Here is a 22,139-nt window from a genome sequence, read left to right on the forward strand (position 1 = left end):
CAAACACTTGACAGTTGTGGCATTTTCTGACGGCAAGGATACAATCTTTAAACATAGACGGCCAGAAATAGCCAGCGCGCAACACCTTCTGAGCTGTGGCATACCCAGACATATGACCGCCACATGCTCCAGAGTGACAATCATTCAAAACTCTCTCAGCCTCATCGTGAGTTAAACAACGTCGAAAAACTAAGTCTGCCCCCAGGCGATAAAGTGTATCTCCAATAATTCTGTATTGCTGGGATTGAAACCGAATTTTTCGACGGTTTTCCTTGGAAGTTTCAGGCCGAAAGGTTTGGGTTTGGAGATAGATGATTATATCCCCATACCACGGATCTACAGTGCTAATAAGAAACAAAGATTCGTCCGCAATGGACTCCTCTGCCACAGTCTCTGTGTCAGCACTCGGGAAATCACACATCAATTCCGCGAAGACTAAAGATTTCTTAGACTTGGACTTCTCAAACTCCAAGTCGAACTCTTGCAGGATGACGATCCATTTAGAGTACTTGCCCCCTAGCAGTTGTTTTGTCAAGATATAAATCATAGGGTTGCAATCCGAAATAACAGTAGTTTTGCGGAGAAGAATGTAGTGACGAAAACGCTGGACAGCTTGAACGGCTGCCAGGGCCAATTTCTCCACATGCGAATATTTTAACTCAGTTGGATTTAAGGTTCTGCTAAGGTAATATATCACATGCTCTGCCTTGAATTCATCTTCTTGAACTAACACCATTCCAATGGTGGAATGCGAAGCTGCGAGGTATAAGAAGTAGTCCTGGTTGTAGTTGGGAGGATGCAATAACGGTGCATGGGTCAACGCGTGTTTCAGTGCATCAAAAGATTGTTGAGCAATCTCGTCCCAAAAGAATTGTACATTCTGTTTCAACAACCGTGTAAAACCTTTAGTGACCTCGGCGTAGTTAGGGATGAATCGGCGTAAAAAGTTTGCTTTCCCTTGCAAACTTTGGAGTTGGCGCAAACTCGAAGGAGGAGGCAATTGGATGATAGCCTCGACTTTCGAGGGATCGACGCGAATGCCGGTTTTGGAAACAACAAATCCCAGCAATCGACCTGTTTCTATACAGAAAACACACTTGTGGGGATTCAACCGAATTCGATAATGCCTACACCTCATAAAGATTGCTCGTAGGTGGACAAGGTGATCAGCTCGGTGTAAAGAATGAGCAGGCAAATCATCGAGATAGGGTTGCACAATGTGCTTGATGTCATGAAACGCATAAGACATGGCCCGTTGAAAAGTAGCACCGGCATTCTTAAGGCCAAAAGGTAATTTGCAATAAGCAAATGTCCCCCATGGACAAATGAATGCCGTTTTTGGTTGATCGGCAGGTAGAATATTGATTTGATTATACCCGGAGAAACCATCCATGAAGGAAAACATCTCACTTCCGGCACAATCATCAATAATTTGATCGATATAAGGCGTAGGATAGTTGTCTTTTGGACAAGCTCGATTGATATCCCTATAATCGATACAGATTCTTATTGTTCCTTGTTTTTTATTGACGGGAACAATATTCGATACCCAATCCGTTAACGGGATCGGATAAATGAAACCTGCTTTCAACAGCTTTTCGACTTCGGCTTTGATTGCAGCTGCTTTTCGAGGGTGAATCTGACGCAACCGTTGCCGAATGGGTTTAGCATCCGGGTAGGTTTTGATTTCATGAACAACAATGGCAGGATCGATTCCTGGCATTTCTTCGTAGGACCAGGCAAACACGTCGCGGAATTCTTGGAATAGGGCCTTGTAAGTTTCAATTTCTTCGTCAGTACATGCGGCACCTATATGAATGTTCTCCTGATTCCGGGCTTCACTGAAATATCAATGGGAATAGTACGAGAAATATTCCCTAAATTCAGCTCTGAATCAGAATGTTTCGTTGGATCCTGAGCGTCTTTGACATATTCAGCGGTAAAGATAGATGAAAAATCATTTTCAAAGACATCATCCTTAGGTAAAAACGAAGATCTGTGATGGAGATCGTCCCATGGTAGATCATCTACACTTAGGATTTCGCGAAGTTGTTCGTCAGATGACACTTCTTCGGGAAACGTTATCCGTTCTAAGGGTGAGGTGAAAAGTGACTCTTCACTGACCACATTCATTTGGTCGGTTGAATGAAAGTCGGTAAAAGACATAAGAGCTTCATAAGCAATCTCATACGGACTCAACGGCATAACATCACCGAGTGAGTCTAGCTCAGAGTCAGAGGGAACATACCAAGGATCATCATAAATAATGTTTTCTGACGTGATCATATGAATTGTTGCGAACGAAGGGTCTGCATTGAGTGGAGGGAGAGGAAAAGTTCCCAGTAAACCGGAATCCTTAACTAAACCTACACCAATGTCCCTATAAGGGATTGTCGTTTTACCAACATGCTGGATAGTTTCTAAAGAGGTTGGGTCGGATGAAAAGTATGTCAGCTGATCAATAGTCACGATCTTACCGTTATGTGGAAACTTAATGACTCTGAAGACCGATGAAACGACCGCTGTCATAGCATATGACCAACTTCGACCCAAAAGAAGGTTGTAGTCTAGAGGGGCATCAACCACTTCCACATCCAGACTAACGGTTTTACCTTCGACCCCTATAGGCAATTCTTGTAGAATACCAAACGGACGGAACCCACGGCCATCAAAGGCCTTAAGGATGGTGGGGGATTGGTTCAACGAAGGAGAACCAAGCGATCTCCAACATTGAATCGACATAATACACGTAGAAGCTCCCTCATCAATCACAGTCCGATGAATAGGCCTGTTTTTGACTATCACTGGAATTTGGAAAGCCATTTGATGGGGGAGACGCGGTGTACTACTTTCTAGATCAAAGATCATTAGGTTCGGGTCCTGAACATCGACAGCTCCAATAGCCGACAAAAGCAATTTTCGTTGCGCTGGACATGATTGCAGCACTTCGAGTGCCGACATTGCTGAAGGTGAAACAGCTAAATCTTCAACAATGTTGTAATTCTGGGCTGCTCTCGCATGTGGATTGAAAGCAGACCTTCGAAGTACACCCTTGGCGGGCGGCTTAATCACTAAGTCTGGGTTAGGTTTTTCGATCTGTAGTGGATCGGAACCAGGAGCTGAGGTTGATGGGTTAGAGTTAGAAGATTCTGCTTCTTTACCATCAACAGGAGCCTTACTACCATAATCTTGCGATCGAGTCGCAATCCTGACATGAGACATCATCAAAATGGGTTCTTCACTGGCATTCGAAGAAGAACCTATCATCTTATTTTCCTGCTCGGGGAATGGATTCTTTAACACAGCAGGAGTCGGAGAACCTTTAACTATTTTCACTACCTCGGCCCGATGAGGGCAGTCTCTCGTAAAATGATCTTCTTCACAAATGAGACAAGGATAACGAGGTTTGCGCTTTTCGTCATTAGTTTCCGACTTTTCCGTTTTCTCCTTTGGAGCCTTGTCTGCTTTAGCCTTCTTCTTTCCTTTCTTCTTTCCACCGTTTTTGGATTTGGCCGTAGATGACTCTACAGCGTGAATGTCGGCGGTAAGTTCAGGAGGAGAAGACTCTCCTGTCGGAGAATCAGGCAAAGTGATAATTGGAGTATTGGAGGTCTTGGAAGACTTCTTCTTACTCTTCGTAGTCACGATACCGATCATACCATCAGCGGCATGAGATCCCGAAGGAGCAGCAGCGATTTGGTTTGACTTTGGAAGATCCGGAATTTTCTCGTGTAACGTACCCGACTGAGTGTAAACTAAGTCAAGGTATTGTGCCTGAGCAATGACTTGCTCCTCAGTAACTACGCCGGCCTTAGCTACATCTTCAGTAATTCTTGGTAATAATGATTTTACAAACCATTCAGCTAAAATTTGGTCCGGGATAAAAACTTTCACTAATCTCCTTCGACGTCTCCACTCATGGATGTGATCAGAAATGTACGTGGATGTCGATTGTTTTAGCGAAGTTAATAATTCCGTACCATTATCGTATCTGACTGGTAACTGAAAATGAGTTAAGAATGAAGTAGCTAACTGGCTAAAGTTGTAAAAAGAAGCCCGTGGCAACTCAATGTACCACTTGGCTGCGAGACCAATGAGTGTACGCTGGAAAAGACGTAAGCGGATAGAATCATCTGAGATGGAATTTGATGCACACCAGAGGTGGTAAGTCATCACGTGATTAGACGGATCCTCTCCAGACTTACCTTCGAACTTGGGTATATCGCTGGGCAACTTATTTGGCATTGGCGGCCAGAACGGAAGATATTGAATTGGATCGTTCGTTAGGCGCGTCAAGTCGGGTAAATCTAAAGTCGCAATAAATGGTAACTGCCGGTTAGGATCTCTAAAACTCTGAGTCACAATACCAGCCCCAGGAGGAGGATATCCAGGATAACTAGGAACAGGATTCGCATTGGGGATATTATATCCTCCTGGAAAACCAGGATTAACCGGACCGTACTGGGGTTGTTGAGGTGGTTGATAATTGTACCCAGGATACGGTTGATACTGGTAAACCGGTTGTTGGGCAGCTTGACCAGGTTGATACTGTCCCTGGTACGGAGGTTGAACAAATTGAGGTTGAGTAGTAACAACCGTACTTGTACCAGGTTGACCTGCAGGCATCTGGACTGTGGTTTGAACCGTGGGTCCAGACAACGGTACAGATGTCTGAGGAACGGTTACAGGGACAGTAGAAACCGGAGCTGCCGATACTCCAGATGTAAGCATGGTAGATGAAGCGGTAGTTGCTGCAGCCGTGTGAGGTGGAGTACTCGGTGCAATTGGCGGCTGAGTAACTACAGAAGTTACAGGGGTCTGAACACTTGACTGGACAGGTTGCGGTTGCTGGGGTGGACCAGGAACTGCAGGTTGTCCTGCTTGAGGTACCGACTGTATACTTGGTTGCGACATCTGTTGACCCTGTGACGGATCCCATGTTAACATTCCAGGGTATTGACTCGTAACAGGTTGAGGATACTGAGATCCATAGCCGTATTGAGGATAGGGTTGATAACTGTAAGGTGTAGTCCCATATGATTGCCCTTGAGGTGGTTGATAACCTTGACCAGGGTATTGACCCGTAGGTTGATAACCTTGAGGTAAATACGAATACTGGGGTTGACCTTGACCTTGAGGTTGGTATCCTTGAGGTTGATACCCTTGGGGTTGATACCCTTGGGGTTGCCATCCTTGAGGTTGCCATCCTTGAGGTTGATACTGATACTGAGGTTGACTTTGGGGTACGTATTGAGGCTGGGGTTGATACCCTTGGGGTTGATACCCTTGAGGTTGCCCCCCAGTCACAAATGAAGTACCTTGAGGTTGCCCCCCAGGCGGTAATTGGCCACCTTGAGGTTGGTTAATGGGAGTTGAACCTGACATCATATAAACTTCACCTATACTCAATGGTACATTACCACTGTTTCCAACTAATAACCCATGATCAACAGGTTGAGGAGATGCTCCCGCAAAGGTACCAGAAAGTGACTGATACCCAGTAGGAACAGAAGGACCGCCATGTAAAAATGATTCAGGACTTTGTGAAAACACAGACGACTGACCAGACATATTTACAGGAGAATGAATTCCTCTAGGTGGAACCGGAGTACGAGGTGTAGAAAAACCTACTGAGTTGTCTAAAAAATTGGTTAATGCAAGGTACCAAGACTCACTTCTAGGAGGACTGTAAAAGATGGATTCACGCTCCCTTAGATCAAGGGTAATTAGATCTTCAGAATCAGAAACGCCTATTTCTTCCTCTGGAACAAGTTCTTCTATAGCAATTAATCCAACAGGAAGATTTTCGGTGATAATTCTTTCTATTCTTGGTGAATCAGGAACACTAGGAGTTGGAGTAACAGGTTCTGAAATTTCAGGTTCTTCGCCTGTTTCACTGGCAGATGAAAAACTACCAGCAAGCTCGGAAACTGTAACAGCTTCGGGATTGTAACCTGTTTCTAATCTTTGGTAATCTGGATGGACTACCAAAGAAGATTCTCCTTCTTCAGGTGAACCTACTTTACTGCCACTAGGAGTTACAAGGACCTTTAAACCCTTCTAAATAACTGGGGTCGTCTCGAGGAGGTGAACCCCTAAGTTCACGGGATCTTCTCAACAATTCGGCCACAGATACAACTTCAGGAGACTGGCCCGCAATACGACGGGACCTTCTCGGTAATTCCGCCACAATTAAAGATTTTAACTACAACACACGAAAACAAAGTAAAAAATTTCAAATCAAACCACCTAAAGTCTTCTAAAGAACCAATCAAATTTGAAGCACACGCCTAAATAATCTAGAGCGTCAAACCACACACAAACAGTAGTCTTCCGGACCAAAAGCGCTAGTTGGTGATTAGGCCCAACCTCGCAGGATTCAGTACAGAAATAGTGGGTGGAACAGTTACCCCGGCAACCTGCTTAATGAATAGACTGGACCAAGTTCCTCCACTTTAACCGTCTCGAAGTGAAGCGAACCCCCCAGAAAATCCAAGTGAGTATAACCGACGTCTGCTCCAGGTACAGTGGGACCTTCCCTCCACCGTCACCTTGGGTAGAATCCTAGATATTATGGCCACTAAGGTTACCAATCACAACAATTACACCTGGGGGAACAGTCTAAACTCCGACAGCACGCAAGGGCAGAGTAGCAAGCTCCAATCCCCTTACCGGCTCCTTGACAACAATCCAAGGTTTACCGATAAGTGACCCCTGGCTCCTCGACAATGGTTAATCCGAGGTTTACCGTTTGTAATACGTACTGCCTGGCGTCGTTCCCAACGAGGGAGGAATGATCCCCTCACTGGTTCGGACACGAGCTCGTGTTTCTCCTTTAAGAGGAGCTTTCCCAGAATGTAACTGAAACAATTGGATTTGTTCTACTCAAGATAGACTATCTGTTTGGTTTTGTAGTCTTGGAGAGTTAAGTACTCACCTACTCCAAGACCCTAGCCTAAGCTATGTTGGTGCTTCAGAGCCCTAGAAAAATAAAGATTACTAGATTGATTTTAATTTAAGCGTTACTTTTAAGGTTGTTTCTTAAGTCAAAAGGTGATGGAAGTGAAACTAGTGGTATGTTGACTCGACTCGAAACCACTACAAAATGCACCTAAAATGATTTATCCACTACTTTACTTTTTCGATGAATTGCTTAACTAAAAAGTTGAGAGAATGCAATCCTTATAAAAGCAACTTCTTAATTGAAGACAATCAAAGAAACAATTCGTTTTTCTTTTCCAAGCATAAAAACATAACTTCTCTTTACATGCACGAAAAAACTCTTTTCTTCTTTTGAAAACAAAAAGCTACTTGAAACAAGACTTTTTAAGAAGATGTTTTTGTATTTTTCTTTTAATAAAGCAAATAAATCTAATATAACCAAAAATCAATCTTAACAACTCTTAAAATCTATGAAAATGCACTCATAAGCAAACTAAAGGCAAATTTACTCTAAGCAATCTTAACGAGGCCAAAACTAACAATGATTATTTCTAAGGTGTTTTACTTGATCACAATCAAATCAAGGACTAGCTTATTGCAGAACCAAAAACTAGTCAAAACAAAATTCTAATCTTTTTGTCCTTTTTGAAAATGGAAATCAATACTTTAAAAACAAGCAATTCGAAATTTGACCCAAAACAACTCAAATGACAAGTTGCTCAAACAAGGAGACTTTACGGCAGGCTCAACTTCTAAGAAGGTTGACTAACCAGAGATATCTAAGGCTGGACAACTTTCTAAGCTCAAAGTCACTACAAAGCCTTTCCAAAAATCAAACCCTAGGTCTAAACTTCGTTGAAAACCACTAAAACACTCAAAGCTCACAAAACCAGTTCAGGTGAGAATTCTTGACAGGGTACTAAAGGATCTGGGCAGAAAACACTAAGAAAAAACAAAATCTAAAAGTAATTTAAGGCAAAAATGGAATTTTCTTAACTTTTACAGGAAGACGCAGGCCAGCAGTTGTCACAGGTGCGACCCCGCACTGTGCAGTCGACAACAGCGCGTCCAAGGACGCACTGTGCAGCACACAGAGACTGCGTCTTTCTGGAAAAAGGAAGAAAAACTAAAGCCAACTAAAGCTACAGCTAAGCCACCCAAATACTAATTCTCACAGTCAAAAACCAGAAAATAAAAATGATTTTCTCAAAGCAAAGTTCATATAAAGGAAAAGACTCTCTCATTAATGGATTCCCCAGCGGAGTCGCCAATTTGTCACACGGAATCTGTCAAGGGTGCGGACACGACTGACCTTCCTAGAAGTCTAAGACATTCTAATGACAAACAAGACAAAATGGAGTGATCTTTCTCTAAATACACCTTTTACAACATGAAAACTACAAGTGTTTAGGCTTACCTTATTCCAAAACGCTGTTGTTGAAGTCCGTTCTTGACGATCCGGATGAGCTCCTCCTTCAAGTCAATTCCTGCAACCACAAACAATCAAACAATTACCAAGCACTTGTATTTCATATAATAAAACATATATTCAACATGCAGACCAAGGAACACATGAAATAACTCATTAACACAAGCTATTGAGAAAAATAAACCAGTTTGTATTAATAACGAAACAAAGAAACTCTTACAACCTGGCCTTGGTGTTGTGCAAGTTCCTCCCAGGGTCCATCAAGGGTTTTCCTCTACTTTGACAAAGCTCACCCTCTCCCAAGTAGAATCAAGTGAAGACAATCTCTCCTCACAAAGGCTCTAATGGAAGACCTAAATCCTGCAGCATTTACCCAAAGAAAATGTATAGCTCCAACCTCCTCTCCTTCTGGCTCAATGCCTTCATTTATAGTGCTGTAAAGAGGTTATTCAGGTCCACTATCAATGGGATCATCCCCCTCTATGGGTGGGATAGCTCCCTTATTGATGGGATAAGTTCCCCCTTAATAGAGATACATGAACCAACTGGAGGCGCATCCATTTCATCAAACCGACCTCTAGAATGTTCTAGAAGTAACCACAAGTAACTTTTTCAAGATAAAACTCGCGCATTTTGCCTTTTACAGAGGGACGCACCTGTCCCTTAACATACAGAGCGTCCATGGACGCATATTTTGTGAACATGGTCAGCGTCCCCGCAGGTAAGGCTAGAGAGAACCTGCGACCCCAGAGATAAACATGATTTTTACAAGACTTTCTCTCTTCTTTGAGTTTGAGATGGATAACAGAGGCATGAGACTTGCCTAAGAGGGTAGTATGACTTGTTGATTGGAGCCATACTAACTGTAAGTAGTCAAGGTGACATTTTTTAGTGTAACACTATCCAACTTGGTTCTTTTCTCCTTTGTAACATGTACATATGCATCACATCCAAATACCCTCAGATGTGAAAGAGAAGGTTTCTTACCAGTCCATACCTCTTGTGGAGTCTTATCTTCCAATGTTGATGAAGGTGATCTGTTGACCAGGTAATATGCAGTCTCCACCGACTCTGCCCATAATTCTTGTCCTAACCCGACACCATTGAGCATGCTTCTTGCCCTTTCCATCAACGTCTTTTCTATTCTTTCTGCAACTCCATTTTGCTAAGGTGTATATGGAGTAGTCTTTTGCCATGCTATACCACACTTCTTATAGAATTCTTCAAATTCCTTACTACAAAACTCTCCACCGTTATCTGTCCTTAGCACCTTTATCTTCTTCTCTATCTAGTTTCCCACCAGAGCCTTATATTCTTTAAACCTGTCAAAGACTTCAGATTTCTTCTTAAGGAAATATATCCATGTATTCCTTGAGAGGTCATCTATAAATGATACATAGTACATAGACTTACCCAGTGATGGAACCTTCACAGTTCCGAACACATCACTATGCACAAGCTCTAATATATGTTTCACCCTCTTACCACCAGAGGAGAAACTCTCCTGATTTTGCTTTCCATATACACAATTTTCACAGAAATCAAATCTAGAGACCTATTACTCATACCTTCTACCATACCTTTACAATGAATTATTTGAATGCCCTTCTCTCTAATATGTCCAAGCCTTTGATGCCACAACATGGTCTTCTCTCCAGAGACCACTAGATTTTCTGCTCCACTTTCAAAAACCACAGAACTATTGCACCCATCAATAATAGTTCTACCTTGTAGCTTGTACACAGTTCCAGTCTGAACTCCCCGCATTAATACTAGTGCTCCCCGAACCATCTTGTAGGTATCCTTCTCGAACACTGTTTTTTACACCTACATCATCCAGCTTTCTTATAGAAATCAGATTTATGGCTAGTGTAGGAATATGTAGAACACCCAAAAGTGTTCTAACCCTTCCACCTTGCAACTTCAACTTTACTTTTCTGCGATCAACGATTCTAGCCTTCCTCTCATCTCCCAAGAAGACATCAACACCATCATATTTCTCATACTCATAGAACCACTCTCTATGGGGAGTGAAGTGAAAGGATGCATCTGAGTCAATCAACCATGCCTCATGATCTACATGTGTACTTGAAGAAGCCAAGTACACATCCCCACCTTCATCTGAGGTGGTTTTCACCTCTGCAGAAGGAGCATCATTAGATCCATTTCCTTTATCAGTAGCTTTAGATTTACAATCCCTTTTGTAGTGCCCTTCCTTTCCACATTTCCATCACACCACCTTTACAGGTTTTCCTGGAGATTTAGATCCCCCTCTAGATTTAGATCTCCCACTTGATGACTTATTTTTGTTTCTGTTTTGGGACCATCCTCATATAGACAAGGCATAACCATTCTAGCTCTCCATATTTTTCCTTCTCATCTCCTCCATCAGGAAGGATGAGACTATTTCATCAAACTGCAAGGTAGTTGCATTGCTACCTATTGCAATAACCAGACTATCCCACAAATCTGGTAGAGAACATAACAAACTAATGCACTTATCTTCATCTGAAATTTTGATATTAACAGACGATAACTGACTTACCACAGTATTAAATGCATTCAGATCCTATATCATTGAGTCTCCATCTTTCATCCTCAGGTTATACAGTTTTTCTGTAGGAACAGTTTATTCACCAGAGACTTAGATTGGTACAAAGTCCCTAACTTGACCCACAAATCCTTTTCTGTAGCTTCCCCTGATACATTTAGCAATACTGAATCTGAGACACATAATCATATTATGCTCTTTTCCTTCTGATCCAACTTCTCCCATTCTTCATCAGACACTCCTGTTGGTTTAGTACCTAGATCCACCATGATCCACTGATCTTTATCCACCAACAGATCCTCCATCTTGAGTTTCCATAACTAAAAACTCTTACCATTAAATTTCTTGATCTTTATCTTTCCGTTGCTCACCATCTTCTTTCACCACTAGAATCGATCTCACAGATCTCCCACTGAACAAGGTCTACCACAAGCCTGAGAAAAACTCCTCAGCGACAAAGGCGTCCCCTTGAAGCCAAAACAGCTCCAATACCAAATGTAGTTTTTAACCCCATACAGAAATTACCTACATACAAATTCTAAAACACAGAAAATAAACAATGTGAGAGAACAACACATAAAACACATATACACAGAGAGTTTCCGCTGGATCCCAAAAATGGAACTACCAACTTGATTTTTCATTATGTTCCTTTCAATGTTACAACACATATTTATACATGTTGAAGCATCCAATATCATGGACCGAAAACCATCACGTCCAAAACCACGGACCAAAAACCATCGCGTCCAAACCATGGACCAAAAACCATAGGTAGGTTCACCCAACCTAATATAGGGTCTGGAAAAAAAATTCCCGGGACACTTCCTCAGACCCCATAGAGGGGAGCTACCCGCCCCCCTCAAAGCCCCCGGACAAGGGGGGCTACCTATTAGCATTATGATGATATGAGACAGGGGTTGTCCTTGATGGCAACTCACACAGATGACAGATCACAGTTCAGGCTTGTAGAATGAAGAAAGAAAGGTATATGCAGGTTTCCATTGACCAAGCCACATATACACGGCGATTCGTAGACTAAAAGGCGTGTATAGCATACACACACACTTTCATGAAAGGAAAGGTGCGTACATGTTGAAAACTTGGTTTTGGCCCGTGGTATTTGGTCCATGGTATTGTGATCCATGGTATTGGTCCAAGGTATCTTGTCCGACTTGTTGACCCCAGGTATTTGGTCCAAGATATTGATTCTAAGTGGTTTTGGACCATGGTATTGAGTAAGGCCTAAGACTATAAAAGGAGGAGAAGATCATTAGGCAAAGGCACTCAGGAATTGAATATCTAATGAAGAGCAAGATCTAGAATATAGGTGATTGGTTTATGGTGCACAGCCCGATCTGAATCAAGGATGAACCTAAGCACTTGATGAAGGATAAGTTCGCTTAATGGGTCAAGATCTTAAGGCTTGAAGAGAAGTATCTTTGTGTGGTTTTGATCTTTTATCTGAAGAATTGGCGCATGTCGTAATCTATAAATATGATGATCTAGGTATAACTAATGTCTAAATAATTGTAAAGGTTAAAATCATCATTTATAGATCTATACACAGGTTCATTATAGCAAAGACATGTATACATGTAGGTTCGACATTTAAAAATTGTGTATACGCAGGTTTTCCTTGATACAAGTGCATATGCACGCAAGTTTGTCACATTGAAGTAGCATACACCTCATAAAATATGCTTTAGCTACTTCTGATTGCTGTTGCAGTGTTCTGGTTTCTAGCTTGGGTTTTGGTTACTGTTACTGTATTTTGGTTACAACATTCAGAGAAGTAATTGTTTGATTCAGTTTTGGTTGGTGTAAAGGAGATTGGTTGATATAGATATATTTAATGTTTGATTGATGTTAGTTGATGGATCTAGTCTGAAAATTTATGAAATGTGGTCCCTGGAAGAAAAGAGAAGGTTGTAGCCTTCTATAGGTAGAAGCCTACATACTGGTATAAGACTGCACTAGTGCAAAATATTGTAAAAAGAATTTTCTTATTAAAATAAAGATAGAGATGTTTGTAGCAAGTGGTTTTCACCCACATTGAGTTTCCACCTTATATCTTGTGTTCGTGTGTGTGACTGTATGTTTTGTTTTTAACTACTCCTGGTTACTATTTATATGGTTCTAATGCACAAATTAAAGATCAACATATGAAGAATTAACTAAATTATAAGTTTACAGGGTATATTCTAGTTGCCTTATATATAATTGTGTATACACTCAAGTTTCATTAACTGAAGTAGCGTATATGAATCAGAATATGGAAATGAAATATTATTGACTTGCTAATACTGATTCACCCCCCCCCCCCCTCTCAGTATTATTTCCAGCAATTGGTATCAGAGTAGGTCCTTCAGAAGAATCTTGATCGCTTGAAGGAAGATCTATCATCATGAGTAACTACGAAAGAGAGGGATCTATTAGACCTCCAATCTTTGATGGGAGATACTTATTTTATTGGAAGGTAAGAACCACATCCTATCTTCAATCTCTTGGAACAGATGTTTGGGAAATCGTAGAAGGAGGATATACATTTCCATTAGCAATTCCTACAGATACGTCAAGTAAAAAGCAATATGAAACCAATGCCAAGACTTTCAATACATTATTGGGGAGTCTGTCACAATCAGAATTTGTCAAGGTTATGTAGCTCAAAACCACCAAATAAATATGGGACAAGATCATTCTAGGATATGAAGGAGACAATCAGGTAAAACGTGTAAAACTACAATCTCTCAGAATTCAATATGAAACTCTCAAAATGCACAATGATGGAAGTATAGTTCATTACTTCCTACATAGAGATGAAATTGTTAATCGCATGAAAAACTTGGGTGAAGAGATAAAAGAAGTTACGTTAGTTGAAAAGGTTTTAAGATCCTTGTCTTCTAAGTTTGAATCAAAAGTTTCTGCCATAGAAGAAAAGTAGGATCTTCAGAGTATTACTATGACACAGCTGCACAAAATCCTAACTACTGTCGAAATGAGAAAAGGTGGTCCATCAATTATGAGAGAAGTTGCATTCAAAGCTTTAAGAAGAGAAGAACTCAATGAATCAAGACATATTTCAGGAGGAGAGGAAGAAGCAAACTTTGTCAAGAACCTTCAACGGGGTTCTGGAAGATTCAGAGGTAAACTACCTTTCAAATGTTTTACTTGTGGAAGAGTCGGTCATTATGCTGCCAAATGTCCTCACAAGGATAAGCTTGATAAAGGTAAGGAATCAACAAAATGGAATAGAAAACAAAGTGTAAGTAAGAAGAGCTACTATACGCATGAAGATAGCGATGGTTTATCAAATAATGATGAAGATGAAAATAGTAATGATTACAGATTTCTGATGGATTTTGAAGATGATGATTTCTTGGATGCTTTAGATGAATATGGTCTTTACGAAGAAGTCTCTAAACTTAAAATTTGTTTAGAAGAAAAGAATATGATTATAGATACTCTAACATTACAACTTGTTGAAAGGGAAAAACACAATGAAAAACTAGAATGTGAAATTGTGGGTCTAAGAAAGGATATTGAGAAAACAAAAGCTCTCAATATTGGATTTGCTAAAGGATTAGAGACCCTAAATGAAATTATCAAACTGCAACATTCTCCTCTAATAAAGACAGGTCTTGGATGTACTGAAGAAGCACAGAAACCGTCCACCTCCACTAAATCTATCTTGATGCAGTAAAGAGCAGTGAACATTTTGACAATTGTCAGCAAAGGCATAAAGCAGATCACCAAGTAAATCGGGGTCAATCTACTTCAAGGATGAATAGAAGCTACAATCAACCTTAGGTAAATCATACTCAGCTTTCTTCAAGAATGAATGTCAATGGAAACTACAATCACCAAGTCAGTAGGTTCGATAATTGCAGGAATTTCTTTAATGGCCAATGTTTTTCATGTCATAAATTTGGACACAAAGCTACTCAATGTGTTGCTTACAAGACCATCATGACTAGAGAAGCACTAAATCAAAAGAATGTGACAGGGATCATGAAAATGACCTACAATAACTTTTTGCTTCTTGAAAATGAAATATAATGCTCTATCTATAACAACTTCGGTCATGAAGATTCTGAATGCAAGAGAAAATTTTGGCAAACATCACAAAAGGAGAAAACTGCATTAGGTCCCAAAACTTGGAAAAATAAAGAACCAAAAATAGAAAGATGTGGTATAGCCTTGTATGCAGAAGGACAAGAAAATCAGTGGTACATCGACAGTGGATGCTCGAAACACATGACAGGTGATAAGGAAAAACTTCAGTCATATAATGCGTTAGAAAAGGAAAATAAGGTCTCATTTGGAAATGACACTCCTGTTGTCATAAAAGGTAAAGGCTCTGTTCTCTGAAAAGAAAAGGTTAAAGCTGGGAATGTTATGTATGTTGATGGTCTAAAGCATAATCTATTGAGTGTCAGTCAAATTTGCGATCAGGGAAATGAAGTAGTATTTCGATCAAATGGATGTGTTGTTCGTGAGCTTGATACAGGAGAAACAATGATCAAAGGTATAAGAACTCCAAACAACCTATACATACTCAACGAAGGACAACAACAGTGCTGCCTAAGCAAAAATGATGAACACTAGTTATGGCATGGAAGATTGGGGCATCTAAGCTTCTCTCAAATAAGAAAAGCATGCAGATTCTAGGTTGTTCGTGATCTTCCTGATATCAACATTCCAGAAAATACAATATGAAAATCATGTAAATTTGGTAAGAAAACTAGAGCTCATTTCCCTCAGAGGGAAGGATCGGCTAGTAAGCCTCTTGAACTTGTTCATACTTACTTATGTGGTCCATCAAGGAAAAAGTCACCTCATGGAGAAGAATACTTTATATTGTTCATTGATGACTTTTCCAGAATGTGTTGGATAGGACTTCTAAAGCATAAAGATGAATCATTTGAAAAGTTCAAAGCCTTAAAAGCATTGGTTGAAAATGAATCAAATTGCAAAATCAAATGCCTCAGGTCTGATCGAGGAGGGGAATTTACCTCAGATGAATTCTACGACTTTTATGAAGAACATGGAATAAAAAGGGAATTCTCTACCGCAAGGACTCCTTAACAAAATGGAGTGGTAGAAAGGATGAACATAACTGTTCAACAACTAGCTCGTGCCATGCTAGATGAATCTGGAACTCCTACAACCTTCTGGGGTGAAGTTGCATTTGCTGCCATCACTATTCTCAACAAAACAAATGTTCAGGTAAACAACACTCAAACTCCACATGAAATTTGGGATGGTAAGACTCCTACTGTAAAATACTTCAAAGTTTTTGGAATAAAATGTTACATCAAAAGGACTGATGAAAAACTTGGCAAGTTTGAACCTAGAGCAGATGAAGGTATCCTCCTTGGTTACTCTTCCCAAAGTAAAGGATATAAGTGTTATAATAAAAGACTAGGGAAAATTGTTGAAAGTATTGATGTTGTGGTTGATGAAGCACGCAAATATCCAAAGCAGGTGAAAACCGAAGATTATGAAGAAGATGAGGATTATCCTTCCACATCAAATCAGACTAGTTATGAAGAAGAAACCAATGAAGCACCAAAAGAATAGATAATAGTAGAAGAAAAGACTCCATCTAGGTATGTTCAGAAAAATCTCCAGAGACTCAAATTTTGGGACAGAAAGAGGTAGGGGTGGAGACAAGAAGAACTATTACAGAATCTTCAAGCTATCTAGCATTGTTTTCCACCATCGAACCTCAAAATGTACATGAAGCATGCAAAGATGATTGTTGGGTCAAGGCCATGACTGAAGAGCTTGAGAAAATTGAAAAGAATAATACTTGGGAATTAGTTCCTAGAACTCATGATAAGAATATCATTGGAACCAAATTGATATTTAAAAACAAGCTAAATGAAAATGGAGAAGTTATTAGAAACAAGGCTAGACTTGTTTGTAAAGGATATGCTCAACAAGAAGGTATAGATTTTGAAGAAACTTTTGCACCTGTTGCTAGACTTAAAGCCATAAGAATGTTCCTTGCTCTTTCTAGCTTTCAGAACTTCAAAGTATACCAAATGGATGTAAAATTTGCCTTTCTTAATGGAGACTTAGAAGAAGAAGTATATATTGAGCAACCAGATGTATTCATCCTTGCAAATGATCCTAAACTTGTATGCAGACTCGAAAAAGCTCTCTATGGTCTAAAACAAGCTCCAAGAGCTTGGTATTACCGTCTTGACAAATACCTCCATCAATAAGGTTTTTCAAAAGGATTAGCTGATAGCAATCTATATACAAAGATTGATAATGATAAATTGATAATACTTGTTCTGTATGTTGATGATATCATTTTTGGTAGCAATGAAGAAGCCATGAGTCAAAACTTTGCTTTGGTAATGCAAAAAGAATTTGAAATGTCCCTGCTTGGTGAACTCACATATTTTCTTGGTTTATAAGTTCAACAAAATAAAGATGGTATTTTTCTATCACAAACCAAGTATCTCAAAGCAGATCTTGAAAAAATATGGCATGGAAGACTCTAAACCACTATGTACCCTTATGGTAACAGGATCCAGTCTCAGTTCAAATGATGAATCAGCAGCAGTACATCAACCAACCTACAGATCCATGATTGGCAGTCTGCTTTATCTAATAGGTACCCAACCAGACATCATGCATGCAGTGGGAATAGTTGGAAGATTCCAAGCAAATCCAAAGGAATCACACCTTTAGGCAGTCAAAAGGATTTCAAATATATTCAAGGAACACAGAACTTTGGTTTATGGTATCCTAAGGATACAAATCTTACACTTCATGCATATACAGATGCAGGGCAAGAAGCGTGGATGACAAAAAAAGCACTAGCGGTGGTGAATTTTATATTTGTTCCAGATTAGTATCTTGGTTCAGCAAGAAACAAAGTTCAATTACATTATCTACAGCTAAAGCAGAATATGTGGCTGCTGCATCTTGCTGCACACAACTCCTTTGGACGATGCAAACATTACAAGACATTCAGATCACATGTACTCCATCCATCTCCATTCTATGTGATAATACAAGTGCAATCAATATTTCAAAGAATCCAGTCATGCATTCCAAGACCAAGCACATACCTATCAAATATCATTTTCTCCATGAACAAGTGATTGAACAAAAGGTCAAATTGGAGTATGTTCCCTCCAAACAACAGGTTGCTGATATATTCACCAAACAACTACCCAGAGAGACATTTGAATATCTCAGGCAGAAGCTGGGAGTAGTTGATGCATCATCTTGCTGTTGAAACTTATCTGTTTCAGATAAAAGTGGTTGTACGCGAGTTTCATGAAGCGTATATGCATACATATGCTAGTTGTTGTGGATACAGTTGCATATATGTTGGTTTGAAGAAAAACAGTGGGCTAGACTCAGGATGAAAAGAGTATGATATGATAGTGATAATATGGCATAGGTTCAGGGGGAGCACATACGTCTAATAATGCATTGTTGGCATTATCTTAGAATATCTTAGTACAAATTCACAATTGTTTCTGATTCAGGTGGAACAGGTGCGGAGAGAGATCATGGTTGTTGGTCTGGATGGTGATTGACAGATGCTACTGATGATAGTTGCTGATAACTATCATAGTCTTGTTTTAGATATTTTGTCTCTATGTCATGTATATATTTTATTATCAAGGTCATGAAACAACCTATTTTGTTTCCCCACTATGCATGGGATGGATGATGTAATGTTCTTGTTTTATCATGTATATCCCCACTTGGTTGGGTGGATGAGTCAATATTGGTATATACCAACTTGGTTGGTATATGGATGTATGTATGAGCCTTTGGTGATAGGAAAGTCATGTATGATGTATAAAGTCATGTTCATCTTCTAGAACATCTTTTTTCAGACCTTGCTTATAGTCAGGGGGAGCATGGACAGCACACTTCAGCATATCAGAGAATGTAGCATGTACTCAGGGGGAGCATAACCCTTTGCCCTTGATGACAAAAGGGGAGAGTGACTTGGGGTTGCCATCAAGTCCAAAGGGGGAGATTGTTGGCATTATGACGTTATGACACAGGTGTTGTCCTTGATGGCATCTAACACAGATGATAGATCACAGTTCAGGGTCACGGAATGAAGAAAGAGAGGTATATGGAGTTTCCCATTGACCAAGCCACATATAAACGTGGGCTTGCAAACTAAAAGGCGCGTATAGCATACACATGCACTTTCACGGAAGGAAAGACACGTACATGTTGGAAAACTTGGTTTTGGTGCATGGTATTTGGTCCATGGTATTGTGATCCATGGTATTGGTCCAAGGTATCTTGTCTAACATGTTGACCCCAGGTATTTTGTCCAAGGTATTGATTCTAAGTGGTTTTGGACCATTGTATTGAGTAAGGCCTAAGACTATAAAAGGAGGAGAAGATCATTAGGAAAAGGCACTCAGGAATTGAATATCTAATGAAGAGAAAGATCTAGAATACAGGTGATTGGGTTATGGTGCACAACAGGATCTGAATCAAGGATGAACCTGAGCGCTTGATGAAGGATAAGCTCTATTGATGGGTCAAGATCTTAAGGCTTGAAGAAAAGTATCTTTGTGTGGTTTTGATCTTTTATCTGAATAATTGGTGCATGTTATAATCTGTAAATATGATGATCTGGGTATAACTGATGTCTGAATAATTGTAAAGGTTGAAATCATCATTTACAGATCTGTACGCAGGTTCATTATAGCAAAGGCATGTATACACGCAGGTTCAGCATTTCAGAAGTGTGTCTATGCAAGTTTGCCTTGATACAAGTGGGTATGCATGCAAGTTCGTTAAATTGAAGTAGCGCACACCTCATAAAATATGCTTTAGCTACTTCTGATTGTTGTTGCAGTGTTCTGGGTTTTGGCTTGGGTTCTGGTCACTGTTACTGTATTCTGGTTACAACATTCAAAGAAGTGATTGATTGATTCAGTTTTGGTTGGTGCAAAGGAGATTGGTTGATACAGATATATTTGATGTTTGATTGATGTTATTGATGGATCCAGTCTGAAAATTTATGAAACGTGGTCCCTGGAAGAAAAGAGAAGGTTGTAGCCTTTTGTAGGTCAGCACCTACATACTAGTAAACACATCAGCTAGTACAAGAGCTAGGGGGTTGTAGCTCCCTTCCAGGAGAAGCTGGAGAACGAGAGAAGGTTGTAGCCTTCTGCAGGTAGAAGCCTGCATACTGGTATAAGACTACACTAGTGCAAAATATTGTCAAAAAAAGTTTCTTATTAAAATAAAGATAGAGACTATTGCAGCAGTTGGTTTTCACAGACATTGGGTTTCCACCTTATATCTTATGTTAATGTGTTTGACTGTCTGTTTTGTTTTTAACTACTCCTGGTTACTGTTTATATGGCTCTGATGCACAGATTAAAGATCAAGATATGAAGAATTAACTAAATTATAAGTTTACAAGGTATACGTTAGTTTTGTTATATACAATTATGTATACAAGAAAGATTCATTAACTGAAGTAGTGTATATGAATCAGAATATGGAAATGAAATATTATTGACTTGATAATACTGATTCACCCCCCCTCTCAGTATTATTTCCAACACTGTCGCCCCTCCACTGCACAATCAGTGCAACAAAGGTGGGGCTTCGCCCCCCCCCCCTCTCTAACCCCCCGGTTCACTACGTAGGTTAGTCATGAAAAGAATATAACACAACCCAGCAATCCATTCAAGAATCATTTAGTTCCCCTAGTTCTTCTAAGACTAAAACTGAAGATTCTAAAATAGATGAAATGACTTCTCTTCTTAGAAATCTATCTAATAGAATTTCTAAGATTGAAACTCAACCTAGCTCAGTTCAAAAAACAATTACTAGACCCCAAAATCAAAATCAAGGTCAGTATAAAAGGAATCCACAATTACAAATTCTTGAAAGAGCTAGTAATGATCAGCAGGTTCCCACTCCTCTACTGATAGATGATGAAAAACCTGATGAAAATACTATGACTATTAATAAAGACATCAATAACATGGATACTTCTTCTAATCAAACAGTTATCATTCCTCTCTCACGACAAAGTCAGGTTCAAGGAGATCAAGAATCCTCACAGGTTTCTAAATACCACGCCTTCTATGAATTTTTAATTGCAGAGTTGAACAAGAGATATGATATTAGGCCTAAACCTAGCCCTGGAAGACCTCCTAAGGAGACTCCAATAATTGAACCTTGTACCAAAGCTGCTGAAACTCAAATAACTATTATTCGACCATTAAATTAGCCAACTGTTACTACTCAAAATGATAAAAATTCTTTGACTACATTTAATGTTGAAAAAGAGTTAGAAAGAGTTAAAAACCCAATTCCACTTTCAAAACTTTCCAAAAACCTTAGGTATAAGAATCAAGTCTGCAAATGGATACAAAACACCTCGACTGATGCTGAAAGTGATATCATTAGTCTGCAAGATGAAAAACCTGCAATTGTCTTTGGTCCTAGCTCAAATATGATAGATGAAATAGTGCCTCCTCTCTATGTAACTCTTAAGACAAATGATTCCATGTTATATAATTGTATGCTTGATTCTAGAGAATCACATAACCTCATGCCAAAAACTATCATGGACCATTTGAAACTTGACATAACTAGATCCTATCATGACTTGTACACCTTTGATTCTAAAAGGGTGCCCTGCTTAGGATTGATTAAGGATTTAGTAGTCACTCTTGCCCAAATTCCAATGAAAAGTGTAGTGCTTGATATACTTGTCACAGATATCCCTCCCAAGTTTGGAATGCTCCTTTCTAGGTCTTGTTGTGACAAATTAGGGGGAACTCTTCAAATGGATATGTCTTATGCCACTATTCCAGTCTATGGGGGAGAACAACTAAGGTTATATAGAGAGGTAAGATTTGTGCACACTATTTGCGAAAATGACTAGCCAAGGAACCATCCCATTTATGCAATTGATCAGGATTTTGGTTTATTTTAACTCTCTTCAAATCAAATTCATGAAACTCAAGTTAAAATAGAAGATGTAATTGAAAGTCCTGTACCAAATGAAACTGATGTATGGAAACTATTTTTTGATGGTTCTTGTACAAAAGATGGGGCAGGAGCTGGGGTAGTTTTAATTTCACCAGAAGAAATAAAATATCACCCAATCATGTAAACTCCACTTTGAAGTTACAAATAATGTGGCTGAATATGAAGCTTTCCTTTTGGGACTACAGTTAGCCAAAA

The sequence above is a fragment of the Pinus tabuliformis genome, chromosome 7 (assembly GCF_031772625.1).
Source record: "Pinus tabuliformis cultivar Carrire ecotype Pingquan chromosome 7, CPIR1, whole genome shotgun sequence".
Classification (NCBI taxonomy): domain Eukaryota; kingdom Viridiplantae; phylum Streptophyta; class Pinopsida; order Pinales; family Pinaceae; genus Pinus; species Pinus tabuliformis.